The following is an 18,309-nucleotide window of genomic DNA, read 5'->3' as shown; positions in this document are numbered from 1 at the left end:
ATGACTTAGCTTTTTGCCTAACATTAGAGTTCTAAACTCAGATACCTGCAGAAACCAGACAGGTAATCTAAATGGATAGAGTGAGCCCACATTAAGACAATCTGGAGTTTTTGAGACTGTGTTAAAATGGAGATCATATGTTCTTGCAAAAAAAAAAAAAAAAAAGCCAACTACTGCTATGATAGAATGTGGTCTTAGCTTTCTTTGCCAGATCTTCTGACATTTTTATTTTTCCTGTTAGGACTATAGATTTGTATGTGAAATCCCCTGATTTTTAAATACTGGCAGACAGTGCAAGCATTTTTAAGAAGTAGTATGTGGGTCAAAATAAAATGTATCTTTCAGGCAAGATTAGTTCTTTGTTCTCTAATTCTAATTATTTCTAGTAATAAAGTGATTCATAAGCATCATTTGTTTCCCCAATTAAACCATAATCCCTTTGTGCACAGGAGTACTCACTTTATATCTGTCACAGAAACAAAAGCATGAAAATGTTCAATGTATCTTCATTGAGTTCGTTGACTAACAGAGGACTTCATAATCACATATGAGTACACAGACCTCCCAGTAGCCAAATAGGGGATTTCATAGCAAGTCAAAATGACCAACAGTCTACCCACCTTTGTATTTGTCATTCCAGCCAAACTCATGTCTGCAGAAAAGGTAAACAGACGAGCACATGTTCTCAATGCTCAGCTCTCTTTACTCAAGCAGCCTAGATACAATCAACCCATATGCTTCTAAGATAGTTCTGGTATGCATGTTGAAGGAACCTGAAGGTCCTCAGAGAAGCAGGGATAGGGTAGAGAGAAGTAGAATACAGATTCAATCACATTGCCTTCTAGAGAAAATCTTGCTTTTAAGGAAATTCAAAGCATCACCATTACAGTTTCATTTCCAGCCCTGGAGCCTTGCACTCAGAGTCTAAACTCTTTCCCCACCGGATCTAGCTCACAGCCAGCCAGTCAGATCATCTAGAGGCTCATCTTACTGGAGAGATCACAGGGATTGCAATCAGAACACTGGATCCCAGGCTACCTGTCCTCATGAGGAAAGGTGGCTGACAAGCTCTCCTCTATGCCATCAAATCAATCCCTATCTCAGAGAGGACAGAGGCAGTGTCTGATATTGATTAAGAGCACAGTCTCCCAGGCCAGTCACACAGGAGAGAGCATCTCAGACATTTGACTTACCAGCTAGATGTAATGGGTTGAATGGTCCCATTACATTAAGCACCAGACTTTTCATGAATGTTAACTTATTGGGAAAAAAGATCTTTGCAGTCATAATTAGAGATTTTGAGATGAGGAGATGATACTGGATTATGCGGATGGGTCCAAAATCTCGTGACCAGGGCTTGTATAAAAGAGGCTTAACCAGGGACACACAGAAGAGAAGGTGATAAGAAGGCAGAGGCAGAGGTTGGAGTGATGTGGCCACAAACTAAGGAAGCCAAGGAATGCTAATAGTAACCTGAAACTGAAAAAAGCAAGGAAGGATTCCTCCTGGAGAAACTTCAGAGGCAGTAAGGCTTTGCCAACACCTTGATTTTAGGCTTCTGGCCTCCAGAACTGTGAGATGATAAATTTATCTTGTTTGAAGTCCACGATTTGTGGTAATTTGTTATGACCGTCACAGGAAACTAATAAACTGGGTGACCTCAGATATGTATTTAACCTCTCTGTAGTATCAACTTTCAAAAAGGCACAATAATAATACTCATTTAACTGGGATTTTCTGAGGATCAAATGAGGTCATAGCTGTAAAGCTCTGCGTAAGTGGTGGGTGTGAGCTGTAAGTATGAACTCATTTGTCAATGTAAAGGGGCTACACAGGTATTATTTATTAATATTGTGACCTGCTATTTTGATCTACTGACCAGCTCTCTGTACTAGGTGAATTTTTTATTTCTTTCCCAAGGCTGCAGGGTCACACAAGGGGAAAATTCTCAGTAAAATCTCTTTTCCCATTGAAATGCCACACGGTTCCTTCTTTTAAGATGACCATTTCTTTTTTTTTTTTATTCTTATGTTAATCCCCATACATTACATCATTAGTTTTAGATGAAGTGTTCCATGATTCATTGTTTGTGCATAACACCCAGTGCTCCATGCAGAATGTGCCCTCCTCAATACCCACCACCAGGCTAACCCATCCTCCCACCCCCCTCCCCTCTAGAACCCTGTTTGTTTTTCAGAGTCCATCATCTCTCATGGTTCGTCTACCCCTCCGATTTCCCCTGCTTCATTCTTCCCCTCCCGCTACCTTCTTCTTCTTCTTTTTTTTTTCTTAACATATATTGCATTATTTGTTTCAGAGGTACAGATCTGAGATTCAACAGTCTTGCACAATTCATAGCACTTACCAGAGCACATACCCTCCCCAGTGTCTATCACCCGGTCACCCCATCCCTCCCACCCCACCCCCCACTCCAACAACACTCAGTTTGTTTCCTGCGATTAAGAATTCCTCATATCAGTGAGATCATATGATACATGTCTTTCTCTGTTTGACTTATTTCACTCAACATAATACCCTCCAGTTCCATCCACGTCGTTGCAAATGGCAAGATCTCATTCCTTTTGATGGCTGCATAATATTCCATTGTATATATATACCACACCTTCTTTATCCATTCATCTGTGGATGGACATCTTGGCTCTTTCCACAGTTTGGCTATTGTGGACATTGCTGCTATAAACATCGGGGTGCACGTACCCCTTCGGATCCCTACTTTTGTATCTTTGGGGTAAATACCCAGTAGTGCAATTGCTGGATCATATGGTAGCTCTATTTTCAACTTTTTGAGGAACCTCCATACAGTTTTCCAGAGTGGCTGCACCAGCTTGCATTCCCACCAACAGTGTAGGAGGGTTCCCCTTTCTCCGCATCCCCGCCAACATCTGTCGTTTCCTGACTTGTTAATTTGAGCCATTCTGTCTGGTGTGAGGTGGTTTCTCATTGAGGTTTTGATTTGGATTTCCCTGATGCTGAGCGATATTGAGCACTTTTTCATGTGTCTGTTGGCCATTTGGATGTCTTCTTTGGAAAAATGTCTGTTCATGTCTTCTGCCCATTTCTTGATTGGATTCTTTGTTCTTTGGGTGTTGAGTTTGATGAGTTCTTTATAGATTTTGGATACTAGCCCTTTATCTGATATGTCATTTGCAAATATCTTCTCCCATTCTGTCAGTTGTCTTTTGGTTTTGTTGACTGTTTCCTTTGCTTTGCAAAAGCTTTTTATCTTGATGAAGTCCCAATATTTCATTTTTGCCCTTGCTTCCCTTGCCTTTGGCGATGTTTCTAGGAAGAAGTTGCTTCGGCTGAGGTCAAAGAGGTTGCTGCCTGTGTTCTCCTTTAGGATTTTGATGGACTCCTGTCTCACATTGAGGTAAGATGACCATTTCTATGTAACCTTTTCTAAAACAGAACCTGTGTGGGGGAAAGGACATGTGACCCTGACCTGACTTAAATCACATCTACAGGAAACTAACAAATGAAAATTATCCAGCACCATGCTTGTAGCAATAAAGTAAAAGCTTCAAAGTGCACATTTTTTAGTGTGTGTCTCTGTTCTATTTGGGGTATCTAGATATATCTCTGTGGTCCATCAGAATCTCTGTGTCAGTGTGAACCTCTCTGTGTTGCTGTCATGTGAGTGTCTATGTGTGGCAGAAATACTATACATGTGTATCCTTGTGTGTGTGCATACACACGGGCATGAGTGCCTATTGTCCGCGAGTCTTCAGTAATGTATTTGTACGTGTGTGTAATTCTCTTAAGTATGTGTTTGTCTATGTGTCCACTTCTCTGTTGTAGGTATACATGTGTGTATCTCAGTATGACTATGACTCTGGGCTATATATAGGTACCTGATATTTATTGGACAATGAACAGTACCAAGAAACTCCTATTATCAATAATCATCAAAGAGTGAAAAGAGCCCTAATGTCCACTGACTGATGAATGGATAAAGAAGATGTGGTTAAAAAAAAAAAGTTGTGATACACACACACACACACACATACACACACAGACAGGCATACATAGTGGAATATTACTCAGGCATCAAAAAGAATGAAATCTTGCCATTTGCAACAACATGGATGGATCTAGAGTGTATTATGCTAAGCAAAATAAGTCAGAGAAAGGCAAATACCATATGATTTTAATGATTTGTGGAAATTAACAAAAAATACAGATAAACGCATGGGAGGGGAAAAAGAGAGAGAGGGGAACAAACCATAGGAGACTCTTAATGATAGAAAACAAACTGAGGGTTGATGGAGGGAGATGGGCGGGGATGGGCTAGATGGGTGATGGGTATGAAGGAGAGTACCTGTTGTGTTGATCACTGGGTATTGTATTTAAGGGAAGAACCACTGAATTATATCCCTGAAACCAATATTGCACTCTATGTTAACTAACTAGAATTCAAATAAAAATTGGAAGGTTTTAAAAAAAAAGCTTCAATCTGCCCAGCAACGATGCTAAATTACTCCATACTACTGTCAAGCCCTTTGGAAAATGCAGACCAGTGACTCTTCATACTGACTGCCAAAGGAAAAAAAAAAAAAAAAGAATCACCTGAGGGCTTTAAAATACTACATTCCAGAATCCCAGATTCTTAGATATTCTGAAATACTAGAAAATATTATAAGGTAGGGCCCAGACTTAAAAACTTCCTAAACTTCCTAAGTGTGGGGTGCCTGGGTGGCTCAGTTGAGTGCCGGACTCTTGATTTCGGTTCAGGTCATGATCTCGGGGTCCTGGGATCGAGCCCCATGTCAGGCTCAGTGCTCAGTGGGGAGTCTGCTTGAGATTCTCTCTCTTTTTCTCCCTCTACCCCTCCCCCCTCAAGTAAACAAATCTTTTTTTTTAAAGGCGAAACAAAACAAAACAAAACAAAACAAAACAAAACAAAACAAAAAACTTCCCAAGTGATCCTAATATGCATCTGAATTAACAACTGTGCCAGCTAAAAAGCCAGGCTTCTGCTGTTTCCCTGGAAAACATGAATCTTACTTGCTTCACTTGTGTGTGACTTTAGTTTTATCACAATTCAATAAGGAGGATAATCTAATTATTTGTCTAGTGTAGCAGAGGGCAGGCTCTGCCCTTTCCTGCTCAAGATGATGAGCTGTCAGAGGTGCCTGTAAGTCCACAGTCTCCATATTAACCCATAGAAACAAGGGGGACAGTCCCCTCCCAGCTTCCTTCATTTATAGGATATCTAATTAATAAGCGATAGCCCTGCTTTAATGTTCGTATAAACTATTTACATTCACTGCATGTATTTGACAAACAGAAAGAGGATATATAGGTATAATAAAACAGGTACTTCATAAAAATTTAAATTTTTTTTGGAGCATTCTTTACAGAGGAATAAGAAGAGGAGGTCAGGAAGTAAGACAAAATTGCTAACCTTGGAGGGAGCATTACAATCCAAAAGATCTGAAAAAGAAAATCTCAGACACTTAAAATGTGGGAAGCGGGGCTCTAGTGCCTAACATAGCTTTGTGAAAATTAGGAAAATATTTTGCTTTCTCCAAGTTACAACCCATGCCTGCCTCGCTGGATGAATGTCTTCTAGCAATGGGCCTCCTGCAGTCTTGCTCATGGGGATGATACAGAGGTAAGGCTCTCTGGGTTCCCTTGTGATACCACTCCTGAATTGCATCTCACACCTTTTAAGAACACTCACTCAGAAGCCTGGGGATTTGAACTCTGTCACTCACATTTTTAGACATTAAAAACACTAGATTTTAAAGTATTTCTCTGTATCTACAACTATACTGAACAGTGTATCAAAAACATAGTTGGGGATTAATAAATATTTGTTAAATGAATGCATTACTGTCCAACGACAAGCTGGATCTGAATGGGCAACTCAGATATCTCCTAACAGAAAAGAAGCCAAAAAGCCTTTGGGAGAGCTTTGTCAAATCTGTCAGCAAGAGTACATTCTTTAGAACAAAGTAGTTTTGAAAAATCACCAAAAGAATAGAGGTAGGAAGCACAGTACTATGTTTATCAGAATTACTTGCTGATAATTCAACCCAGCAGGGAAGGAAATTAAAAACTGAATGCTATTATTCTTCCAGATATTTCCATTCACTGGTTAATAACATTGCAGGGCCCCTAAACATGGGATTTTTTGTGATTGGGATGGTGTGGTGTCTTGGTAATGTGTCAAATTGACTGTGCTGAGTTACATTTCCCAGAATCTCAATTCCTGTAAGTTTCTGGTTTGTCTCATCTCTAGATAAATCTGTGCAAGAGCTTTGGAAGGTGGGAGTAAAGCTGTAATCATTTATACTCTCAGAAGCTCAGTGTAGGTCAGGGCCTAATAGAGGTTGTAAAAATTTTTGCTAATCTTCTAGTTTATTTTGTTGCTGTTGGTGGCAGCCATACAATTGGTCCAGCTGCATGGAATCTCTTCCTTTGGCATCTCTAAATCCTGGGCCAGTTACTGGGATAGATATATGGCAAGAGCTCCAGCTTCCTTTGAAAGTCATCCACAGCAGTGAGTTCTCAGGCTTGTAGATGGAAAGAGGCCAGCACAAGTTCCCATTACAGAAAGAGATTCCGGTTCCTGCCCTCTCCTTGTAAGATTGAGTTGTACCTGCTTTCTCCCCCTTCAAATAAATCCCTCAATCCAAAGGATTTGTCCTATGTCTTAAGGTTTATAACCAGTGGTAGAAAGAACAGACAAACTGAGATTATCTTACCAGCTTCCAAAGTTGAAGTGATCAAACTATTATAATACATAAACTATATAACATTGCTCCTGATGGTTCTCCTTCTCTGGTTGGACCCTGAAGCTGATACTGAAAATAGTTCCAAAGGAAAAGAGCTTTAAGGATAGGTTCTCAGAACTGACTATGAGCAATCTGGAAATGGTTCCCTGATATGATTTGATTTACATGCTTTAATCTTTTTCCAGTGGTAAATAAAACACCATTAGTCTATGACATGCAGTGGTCAAGTAGCTAATTAAACGATCACTTGTTGATGCTTATAATCAAATACCTGTAGAAGTAGTTGCAGTCATTGAATATTTTAGTGAAAATAATCAGTACAATGTGGTTGTTTTGTTGCTTTAAATTCACTGGAGATCTTGGAATAAAATTATGAGCTCAGGGCTTTAAATTTCCAGCTCAAGAACAGCTTAAGAGACTCAGAAGCTTCTGTGATTGCCCAAAAAGAAAATCTTATTACCTTCAGCTACAGGACATAGATTTTTGAAAACCAAACTCAATAATGCTGATGGCTAAATAACAACATGAATTTCCAAGTTTGCAAAGTCTTTTATGTCAAAGTGAGGACATTCATTATGAAGTAGTAGAACCCTGAAGTTTGGGATGGGGGCATATGGAAAGATTCTGATGAAGCAGGGGGAATTTGACTTACAAATTCTACTTAACCTTCCTCATCAAGTCAAAAGTGAAGGGTGGGGGAAATCTAAAATCAAAAAGCAATAATCAGAACCAGAAGGAGATATAACACAGATTGGAATTATCAGAGAAATTTCAATATGCCTAGGATGTTAAAGGCTCAAATAGAAAAGATAGCATGCTAGACCAGATGAGTAACATGAGCAGAAAGATGGTCATTGTAAGAAAGAATTACAAGGAAATACTGGACATCAACTACATAGTAACATAAATGAAGAATACCCTGCTTAGGCTCATCAGTAGTCTCGACACAACTAAGGAAATAAATAAACCTAATGATAAATCAATAGAAATTATCCAAACTGAGAAGCAAATAGACACAAAATAACAAATGGGAACAGAATATCCAAATGAGTTAAGACAGAAAAAGTGGGAGGAAGAAACAAAGAATACAACAAACAGAAAACAGAAAGAAGGTCAATTTTAATCCAGGTATACCATAATTAGTCTATACATAGTCTAAACTTACCAATTATAAGGTGTATTTTGTCAGATTAGATTCAAAAATTAAAACTCCCTAAACATAAAAGCTCAGCTAAATTAAAAGTAAAGGGAAGGAAGAAGATATACCATGTCAACACTAATCAAAAGAAAGCTGGGGTACATGTATTAATTTTAGACACTAGCCATTTCCTATGAAAGAAGTAGTATGGCACAGATATTGGAACCAGGAACTCAGGGCAGAGCCAAGGGCTTTGGAGCATAACTCCCCGTAGAAGTTAGCTTTAATTAAGGAACTGCCGACATGTGCTCTGCTGGATTTCAGATCTGCTATTATCTAATGACTCCTTGTGCTCCCATTTTCTCCCTTTTTGCATAGGAAGTTCTATAGTAATTACCTTGTATCAGTCTCAAATGTGTGTATTGCCCATTTGGGGGATAGCATGTGACTTTAAATCAAAGCTCTCCAGATGTGCAGGAACTGTATTTGAGGAATTGTGTCTGAGGAGCATTGTCCACACTGGGGCCTGATTTAGATATTGGGATCATGAGTTTTTAAGTGATATGTATGTAGAGGAGAACTTCGGATGCTTTGAAAGGTATTAAGTGTATTTTTTTCATGATGGAAGATTGTAAATGACTGGGGCCAGAGGGCAGACTCTGGGAGTCAGACTATAGGATAGCTCCTAATTATCCTCACCTCCTGGAATTCACGCTCCTCAACAATGAACTAGGACAAATGGTATGACCATTAGAATATTGTGGATATGAAGGTGTGTGAGTTTTGAGGCTAAGTTATAAAAGGTGTTACAGCTTCTGCCTTGGCCTTTGGGACTGCTCAAATAGGGGAAGCTAGCTGCTATGAACACTTAAGCAGCTCTGAGGAGAAGCCCACATGGAGAGGAACTAATTTGCTCACACAAACTTGCCAGTCATCTAAGTGAGTCCCATCGACATCTAACTGATATCTCATGAGATACCTAAAATATCCAAACAGAATTCCTTTCAAATTCCTGACTCACAAAAACTATGAGGAAAAAAATTGAATGATCATTATTCAAAGTTGCTAAATTTTGGAATGATTTGTGAGATAAAAAGTGATAACCAATATGGATGGATAAAGACACTTGCTAATATTTCTTGAGTCTTCACTGTGTACTAGGCACAATATTTTCAAGGTACTAGGCACAGGCTCCATATAATTGTCTCTTTTTTTTTTTTCTTGACTATTTAATGAAGTGGTTATAGATATAATGCAACTTTCACAGCTGAGAATATTAAAGGTTAAATAAGTACATAGGTTTATAAAACTAGCAAGTAAAAAAGCCAGGATCCCAACTCAGGTCATATGATTCCAGAACTCACATGATTATCCTGTGTATGGTGTTTATTGTCGAATCATAACAGTTAGGTATTATCACCAACCAATAACAGAGCAATTGCTAAATGTGGAGACACATAGACAGGGGTTGCTTGGAAATCTTACAAACAATCTCTTTTGTGTTCTATAGACTAAGCTGCTTAGGACCAACACAAAATGTTCTCTGATCCCACAAGTAATGACTACATATGGATGACATGGGATTGCATTGCTTAGTGATTTGTAAGATATGAAAGATGGTCACCTCACAAAATTTTAGAGTGAGCACTGGATCTAGAGATGGGTGGTCCAGGATTTTCATCTGATAGTTAAGAAAACTGATACCCAGAAATATGAATGCACTCAGTAACTTAGAAAGTCTATGCACTCAGTAACTTAGAAAAAGAACTAGGATGCTACTTATTCCTTTATGTCATGCTGCTTTATGTTTCTTTTGAATGGCTTAAGCACATCTATTTAGAGTTAGATTTATTGACCTCTGTATTCTTTGGCCATTAAAGTCCTAAGAGAGTCTGATTAACCACAATTTTTTCAATAAAAGTAAAAACTATTTCTTTGTGCGAACCTAAAAGGACTGTTCCCTTTTCTCAACCCCACCATCTGTAATATGGGAAAATGCTTACATGCACATGCAGGATTTATCAAAATGCTCTGTGATGACCCTCACCAGTTGTTACTGTTTTGGCTCACACTGAGAGAGATAGAACCCTGTGGGAAAATCAAGACATGCCTTGCACTATATTCACTCTAATCTCTTCATGAAAGGATGAAGGGAAAACAAATCAAACAAAGTATTTTCATGTTTAGGTATGCCACAACAACAAACAGTTTAAAATAACAAAACTTAATATTTCTTGAGATACGTACATCCTTAAATTGTGTTATCAATGCATCTAAGTAAAGCAAACTATGAAATTGGCCCAAGTATCAAGGAGATTCAGCAGCCTTTTATCTGACCAATGTTTTTGTTTATCTGTTACATACCACATTTCCCCATACTTATCTCCACTTATTGCTACCCGCCTTCAAAAGGCAACTTACTGATAGAAATTCGGTTTTGTGAAGCAACAAAGCAAGATCTCTGGACCCTGAAGGTGAAGAAAATTAAAAGCCCACTTATAACTTGGCTGAGCTTAAAAGAGCTAATCAGAAAGTGACCATTAGAGAAATGTTATCAAGATTACATCCTCTAGGAAGCAGTAAAATAGAAAAAGGAGAGAAAATTGGGACATAAGGGCAACTCATGAAAGGGGTAAAGAGTTCACCTTGAAGATTCTTCTCCTCTGAATTTAGCACTTTCAGACATAGCATGTGATGTGTGTCCTTTACCCCCCACTGTAATTGTTGAATTCTCAGAATTGAAAATGACTCAAAGGCTCCTTATTCCAACTTTCCCTCTTGAGTCACCTTCTCCCATATCCTTACAAACTGTTGTCCAGCCTAAGTTTAAAGAGGTTGTTGCAAATTTCACATTTCTCAGCAGCTCATCCATTTCTTGGTTGTCTGTATTAGAAGTTCTTGCTTCATGAACAGAAAATCAGAATTCTCAACTAGCAAACAAATATATGGACTTACCATTCTTCTTCATATTTAGAGAAGTATAAACTAAAAAATATTTTTCCATAGAGCATATTAGGAAATTCATATATGTGTCTTAGTTTCAGCTATCATGACAAATTAATATAGATTGGCTCCTATTTTGAAACCATTCTGCACCCATCCTGGCCTTGTGGTTGAGGTAGCGACCCTGGTAATCTCTGAATTGCCTTTAAGGTCATTCTTTCATTCTCTTACACAATAGATGCTGGTTTACTTAGATGGTTTATTCATCTTTTCAAATTTGACCACACCCTTCATTTTGTCTCCTGAATAGGATCTCATTTTTTTTTTCCCAATAGAGATAGACTGAGAATTTTCTGAACTTTTTAGTGCTTCCCTTTTGATGAACAATTCCAACTTTGAGACATTTATCTCTTTGCACTTTGACTCTTACTTTTACCAAAGCAGTCAGGAGGAACTAGGCTCCTCCTTCAATGCTTTGCTTGAAAATTTCCCCAAATCTCGAGGTTCATCACTCACAAGTTTTACGTTCCATGAAATATTAGGATGTGAAAGCAATTCATCCAAACTCTGTCACACTTTAGAACAAGGATCATCTTTCCTCCAGTTTTCAACAATGTGTTCCTCATTTCCATTTCCAGACCTCTTCAGAATGGCTGTTATTGTCCATATATCCACCAACATTTTGCTCATGACCATTTCTATATTCTCTAAGATTGAGGTTTTGGCTACAGCTTTCCTATTTGCTTTCTGAGCTCTCACCAGAGTCACCCTTAGCAGTCTCTTTACAACAAAACAAATTTGTTTTTTGTTTTTTTCTATCGTGAATCTCAAAACTCTTTTAGCTTCTACCCATTTCCTAGTTCTAAAGCTAATTCCACATTCTAGGTATTTGTTACAGCAGCACCTCTTCTCATACCAGCTTTCTGTTTTGGTCTGCTCTAACACAACACAATAGACTGGGTGACTTATAGACAACAGACATTTACTTCTCCCAGTTCTGGAGGCTGCAAAGTCCAAGATCAAGGTGCTGGCAGGTTCAGTGTCTGATGAGATCCTACAGCCTAGTTCACAGACAGCACCTTCTAGCTGTAATTTCACATGGCAAAAGAGGTAGAGCCCTCTAGAGCCACTTTTATGAGGACAATAATTCCATTCATGAGGGCTCCACTTTCATGACCTAATCACCTCCCAATGGCCCCACTTCCTAATACCATCAATCCAGAGGTTAGGTTTCAACCTATTCGTTTTGGAGTGATACAAATGTTCAGACCTTGGCAGACATGATTTAACTCAAAATTAAAAATAAATCTTTTATGTTACAACTGGCACTGTGGAGAAGCTGGTAAACCATATCCCCTCTCTCTAAGAAAAGTGGACAACATAATAATTGGACATTTAATACTTGCTAAGAGGGGGTCTTCTAATTATACCAGAGATGTTTCAAATCACTGCTAACAGTGTTGCTTATCAATGTTGAGTTTGCTTTATACTTTTCTTTCTTCAGACTAAAGAAGGTACAAATCAGGCAGTAGTAAGTAAGCAGTCTTACATTTATCCACATAAGGGGGGATCTGAGCTTAAGGGGCGCCTGGATGGCTCAGTCAGTTGAGTGGCTGGCTCTTGATTTCAGGTCAGGTCATGATCTCAGGGACCTGGTATTGAGTCCTGCATCAGGCTCAATGTTCATCAGGGAGTCTGCTTGAGGATTCTTTCTCTCTCTTCCTCTCCCTCTGCCCCTTCCCTCAATCTCTCTCTCTCTCTCTTCTCCTCTCTCTCCCTGTAAAAAATAAATAAATCTTAGTAGAGAAAAGAAGAGAAGAGAGAAGAGAAGAAAAAAGAGAAGAAGAAAGAAAGGAAAGGAAAGGAAAGGAAAGGAAAGGAAAGGAAAAGAAAAGAGAAAAGAAAAGAAGAAAAGAAAAGAAAAGAAAAGAAAAGAAAGAACTACATGAGCTTAAGAAGAGGCCAAATTGAAAATTCAAGTTGTTGGCATCTTAAATCTTCACATTAAAAAAAAAAAAGTGGTGAGATTTGAAGGCATTATGACAAGTGAAAATGGCAATTCAAGTTATGTTTGTTTCAACTGCAGCTTTCATTGAAATGACTTTAAGCAGGAATATTATACAAATCCTAGCTCAGCAAATAGTTTTTAAGGGGGAGAGAAAAAACCTGGTATTCCAGAAACTGTAAAATTATATCCTTCATGCTCTTTTAAGTCTTCCTTTACCCTTACCCCTCTTTCTTACTCAATCTCCACCAAGCACTGTTTTTAGAATACGCAACTTCTAAGCCAAACAGGAGTCTAGACATTCCAGGTGGGCACCATGCTGTTCTAGCAATCAGTAACGTACATAAAAATATATAAATAGTTTTATTTATCTTAATTGTGATGAAATACACATAAGATTTACCATCCTATTTTTAAGTATACAGTTGAGAATCATTAAATAAATTTACATTACTGTGCAAAAATCACCATCATCCATCTCCAGAATCCTTTTCATCTTGCAAAATTGCAACTCTCTACCCATTAAACAATTCTCCATTCCCTCTCCCCCAGCCCCTGGCAACCACCGTCCTACTTTCTGTCTCTACTAATTTCATTAATCCAGGTATCTCATATAAGTGGAATGCTACAGTGCTTGTCAATTTCATCTAACATAATATCTTCCAGGTTTATCTATACTGTAGCATGTGCTACCATGTTCCTAATGCCACTTTTAGAGTGGGTTTTCTCCCGTTGTAATTTTTTGAGGGAGAGAGCAACATTAGGGTAGATCTATCAGAAGATAATGGGCTGATATATGACCAATATTGAAATGTCAAGACCCCAAGGGTTTCCAACACCACTTCTTCAGAAACTTCTTCAAACTTCAGTGACTCTGAGGGAGACAAGCTTTTTGATATCCTCGTCAAGAAAGAGTTCTAAGTTCACTGAGTTACCAGAATCCTTCACTATGGCTGGAAAGCTTCTTCCACAAGTAATGGACCCGTAACCCATAAATTAAACCCCTGTCTTAGGATCTAGCAATATGTTAGATTCCAAAAGCAAGCAGGATAATAGATCTGAATTTTAGAGTTTAGAACCTATGTGTGGACAATTCTCCTTAAATAGTTTTCTTTAGACACTTCTAATTCCAACTGATCTGCGAAATGTTTTCCTTGCTTCCTTTATCTGCAAAGAGGCACCTTCCCTTGGACTGTGAGACCAAGCTGACAAGCATATACAAGCATGGGGAATACTGGGGAGGGTCAGCATTCAATTCTGCTGAAGTGACCTTATCCCTCCTCAGTGGTCTCTCTCCATTGCATCCACACAAGCCTAACAACTCACTACAGGTCATCAAATAGAGCTAGTATCTCTCCTCAGACTCCACAGTTTCTTTGCTCTCCTCACTGAAGTAGTTTCAACATCCAGGTCTGGAAACAAACTTTCCCAGGTTTGTCCACCTCTTGGATCAGAGATGTTAATGGACTTATTCAAAGCCATTTAGCTATTGAGAATAGGTTTGGAATTTGAACACACATCTGTCTGACTGATATCAATGATCTCCATACATGTAATTGACTAGTCCTAGTGATAGATGGAGATGAGCTTTTAATGCAGGTAGCCCAAAGGCAGCATGTAAGTATGCCGTTAATCAACTTCCACTGTGACCTCCAGAAAACCCTCTCAAGTTGTTGGTCAGACTCTGGAAAGTGAAATTACATTCTCTCACACACAGCTTCCCTTTTTGTTTTTTTCAGAAATATATAACTAATATTTGTGAGAAAAAGTGATGGACATTTCAAAGTTGGTAGGAAGAACCCATACAACTAATACACTTGGTGGTGATATTCTCATAAAAGAGCCAATTAATGGTTCCATTGGCAGTTTCAAACTCGTGTTCCAAAAATGTTCTAAGCAATGAGATACTAAAATGTGAGATTCAAAGCTTGATTAAACTTAGGAGTCAGTTTCTACTACAGGCTTTCTCCTTACTCTATTTTCTCTGGCTCTTCCACATATTTGCTGGAGGCAGGTGATGAACTTCAAGGGTGAGAGAGGAAGGCAGCTGAGTGTGGTAGTGGCCTGATGTGATTTTGAACCAAGTGGGGAAGGCAGCTAAAAACAAAACAAAAACAAACAAACAACAATAGCTAAGCAGGATTTGGAGCCAAACAAGGAAGGTGGTTGAATGAAGAAATAGATCACTAGGATTTGGGGCTGAGCAAAGAGGGTGTTTGAGTAAGTTGCAATCTGGGTGTTTAGTGCACAGCAAGAATGTGTGTAAGGTGGATGCCCGGTGAAAGAGCTGGCCAGTGTATTAATAACACATAGGGAAAATGAGGAAATAGGAAAATATATAGAGTATAATGGGAGACAGATTTCTCACTACCAAAGAAAGGAGTTACAAATGTAGAAAGGAGCCTAGAATGAACTACAAATAATTGGATTTGAATTAGAAGTATTGATGCAACTCACAATTTTCAGTAAATAGAGATAGATATAGAAATAAACTGTGTGTGTGTGTGTGTGTGATATACACACACATTATTTCCAGCTTCATCCACTGAAAGGTCAGTAGCAATGGGCTCACCTAAGCATTCAGATCTTGACTTCTAAACACCATTCTCCATTAAAATAAACCAGAGCCTATTAGAGAAACGACATTAACACTAGGGTAGTGAAAGTACAAGATGAAATTGGAATAAATTATTGTGCCAACCAGAAAAAAAAAGTGTTTAGGGAATAATAGGAAAATGTCCAGAAGACATAGAAGTTCCCTTGCAAGAGGGTTCCACTGGTTAATTTGGGCAATTAGAGAGTAAGAATAAACAATGATAGTAAAAAATTAAAACCTATTAAGTAAAATAGAAATCCATGAGTCCATACTTTTATAACTAAATATTAAATAGATGAAGGAAAAACTCTTTAGAACAAAATACCCAATAACAAATTGGGCTTCCCTTTTTGTTTTTTTCAGAAATATATAACTAATATTTGTGAGAGAAAGTGATGGACATTTCAAAGTTGATAGGAAGGAAACAAAGGAAAAAAAAAACCATTCCTCCAAAAAACAAAGGAGAAATGATGTCATTATAAAAGTAATCATTTGATAGCCTTCATAGTAATAATTGATTCAGGCCAAAAAAAAATCCATAAATGTCATACCTATTGGGAAATATGAGAAAAATACATTTACATAGTTTCAAAGTATGTCCCCTTCCTTTCTTTCAAAGGAAGAAAATCATTGTATAGCCACACCTTAACTAATGACATCAATGTTCACAGCAATAATTATGGGACAAATCCATTTAGAGTAGCTCCAGATAGAATTCAACAAGTACACAGGACAGGAATATGTAACCTAAACACAATTGTGTAAAAAATCAAATTGAATATCGAGCAATATTTAACAAAGTAACTTACTTACAATCTTAAAAAAAATGAAATATTAGAAAAAAAAAAACAGAGAAACCATTCCAAAGACACTACAAAGACATGACAACTAAATTAAGTACATTATCTTTAACTGAGTCATTTCTAAAAACAACAATATGGAACACCTGCTTTCTCATTCCACATGGGAGGACCCTGGAATTCACCACTCCATCTTAACAAATGAAAAGATGAATAGACTAAAAAAAAAAAAAAATCAACAGTTGTTCTTGGATTCATAAGGGAGGGAAGACACAGGACAAACCACTGTCCCCAAGATTGCAGTAACAGAGAGGCATATACAGCAAGTCAGTTTACTGGAACAGAGACTCATGAGTGCAAACTCCTATGGGAACCAGTGCTTCCCTAGGAACACCTGAACTATACTTGAAGAAATACTGGAAGCTCAGTGCAGACAACTCTGAGGGTTGAAAGAAAAAAATCCAAGGAGACCTAGTCATAGAAGGAGCCCTGCAATTTTGTGAGATTTACCTCCAGGAGCTCAACCAGGTTCTCAGAGTAAATATCAGAGAAAAATTCCCCCATGCTTTTGGCAGGGGGCAGGCAAAAGGAACCATTTTAAAATACTCCAGAGCACTCTGTTCTTAACAAGTCCTGTCCTCAAAGGAAACTAGGTAACTAGAGCCTAACTTACTAGGGTATTATCAGAGCCTAAGTGACCTGGAGAAATGGAAATAACAAACTTGAGTCCCCTCTAGCCTTCCTGTCCCACACTGGGGGGTGGAAGGGGAGGATAAAACAAATAAGCAAAAACAAAAAACCTGAGAAACACTTGGGAAGTTCTTAATCTAGAGGTATGGGACCACTAAGAACTGAGACCTAATTATTCAACTATAGAATGCTTTCCCTCCCCCAACAGCTCACCACCACATTACTAAAGGCTCATTTTCAGCAGTTACTTTTAACTGGTTCCATCATGTCCAGCTATCAAGAAAAAAATTATAAGGCACACCAAAAGGAGGAGGAGGAGGAGGAGGAGGGAGGAGAGAGGAGAAGAAGAAGAAGGAGAATGAGGAAAAAAAGAGGAAGGAGGAGGAGGAGGGGAAGGAGGAAGGAGGAGGAAGAGGAAGAGGAGGAGGAAGGGGAAAGGGAAGAGGAGGAAGAAACAGAAAACAGAAGCAAACATACAAGAATGTTGAAATTATCAGAGTGGCAATTTAAAACAACTATAAATTATATAATATGCCAAGAGCTCTACGGATAAAGAAACAGCAAGCAAAAACAAGTATGCGGAGAGATGTAAATCCTAAGAAACAGTGAAAAAGAAATGCTAAATATAAAAAATACTGTAACAGAAACAAAAAATACTTTTGATTTTCTTATTAGTAGACCAGACATGGTGGAGGAAACTCTATTCTAGAAGATGGATCAATAGAATTGTCAAAAACCAAAAAGCAAAGAAATCAAAGACAAAACAAAAAACAAAACCAACAAAAACCCCAGAATATCTAAGCACTGTGGGACAACTACAAAAAGTGTAGTCCCGTATTCATATGATAATACCAGAAGGAGAAGAAAAAAAGGAACAGAAATTTTTAAAACAATGTCTGGGAATTTCCCTAAGTTAATATCAGACACCAAACCACAGATGCAGGAAACTGAGAGAACACCAAAACCCTGCCAACACCAATCCTGGTGAGGATGGGGAGTAACAGCAACCCTCATTCATTGCTGGTGGAAATGCAATCTAGTTCAGCTACTTTAGAAGATACTCTGTGAGTTTCTTACAAAACTCATCCTCTTGTCATGAGATTCAGCATTTAAACTCTTTGGTATTTATCAAAAAGAACTGATAATTTACCTCCACACAAAAACCTGCACAAAAATATTAGAGTAGCTTTATTCATAACTGTCAAAACATGGAAGCAGCAAAGATGTCCTTCAGTGGTAAGTGGATAGACTTTTTAACTGTGGTATATCCAGATAATGGAATATTCAGCACTAAAAATAAATGAACCCTCAAGCCATGAAAATACATGGAAAAATGAAAATGCATATTATTAAGTGAAAGAAGCCAATCTGAGAAA

This window comes from Mirounga angustirostris, unplaced genomic scaffold, assembly GCF_029215605.1.
Source record: "Mirounga angustirostris isolate CCGP_5_RB_7025 unplaced genomic scaffold, mMirAng1.0.hap1 SCAF_6, whole genome shotgun sequence".
Taxonomy (NCBI): domain Eukaryota; kingdom Metazoa; phylum Chordata; class Mammalia; order Carnivora; family Phocidae; genus Mirounga; species Mirounga angustirostris.
This window is presented reverse-complemented; position numbering follows the sequence as displayed.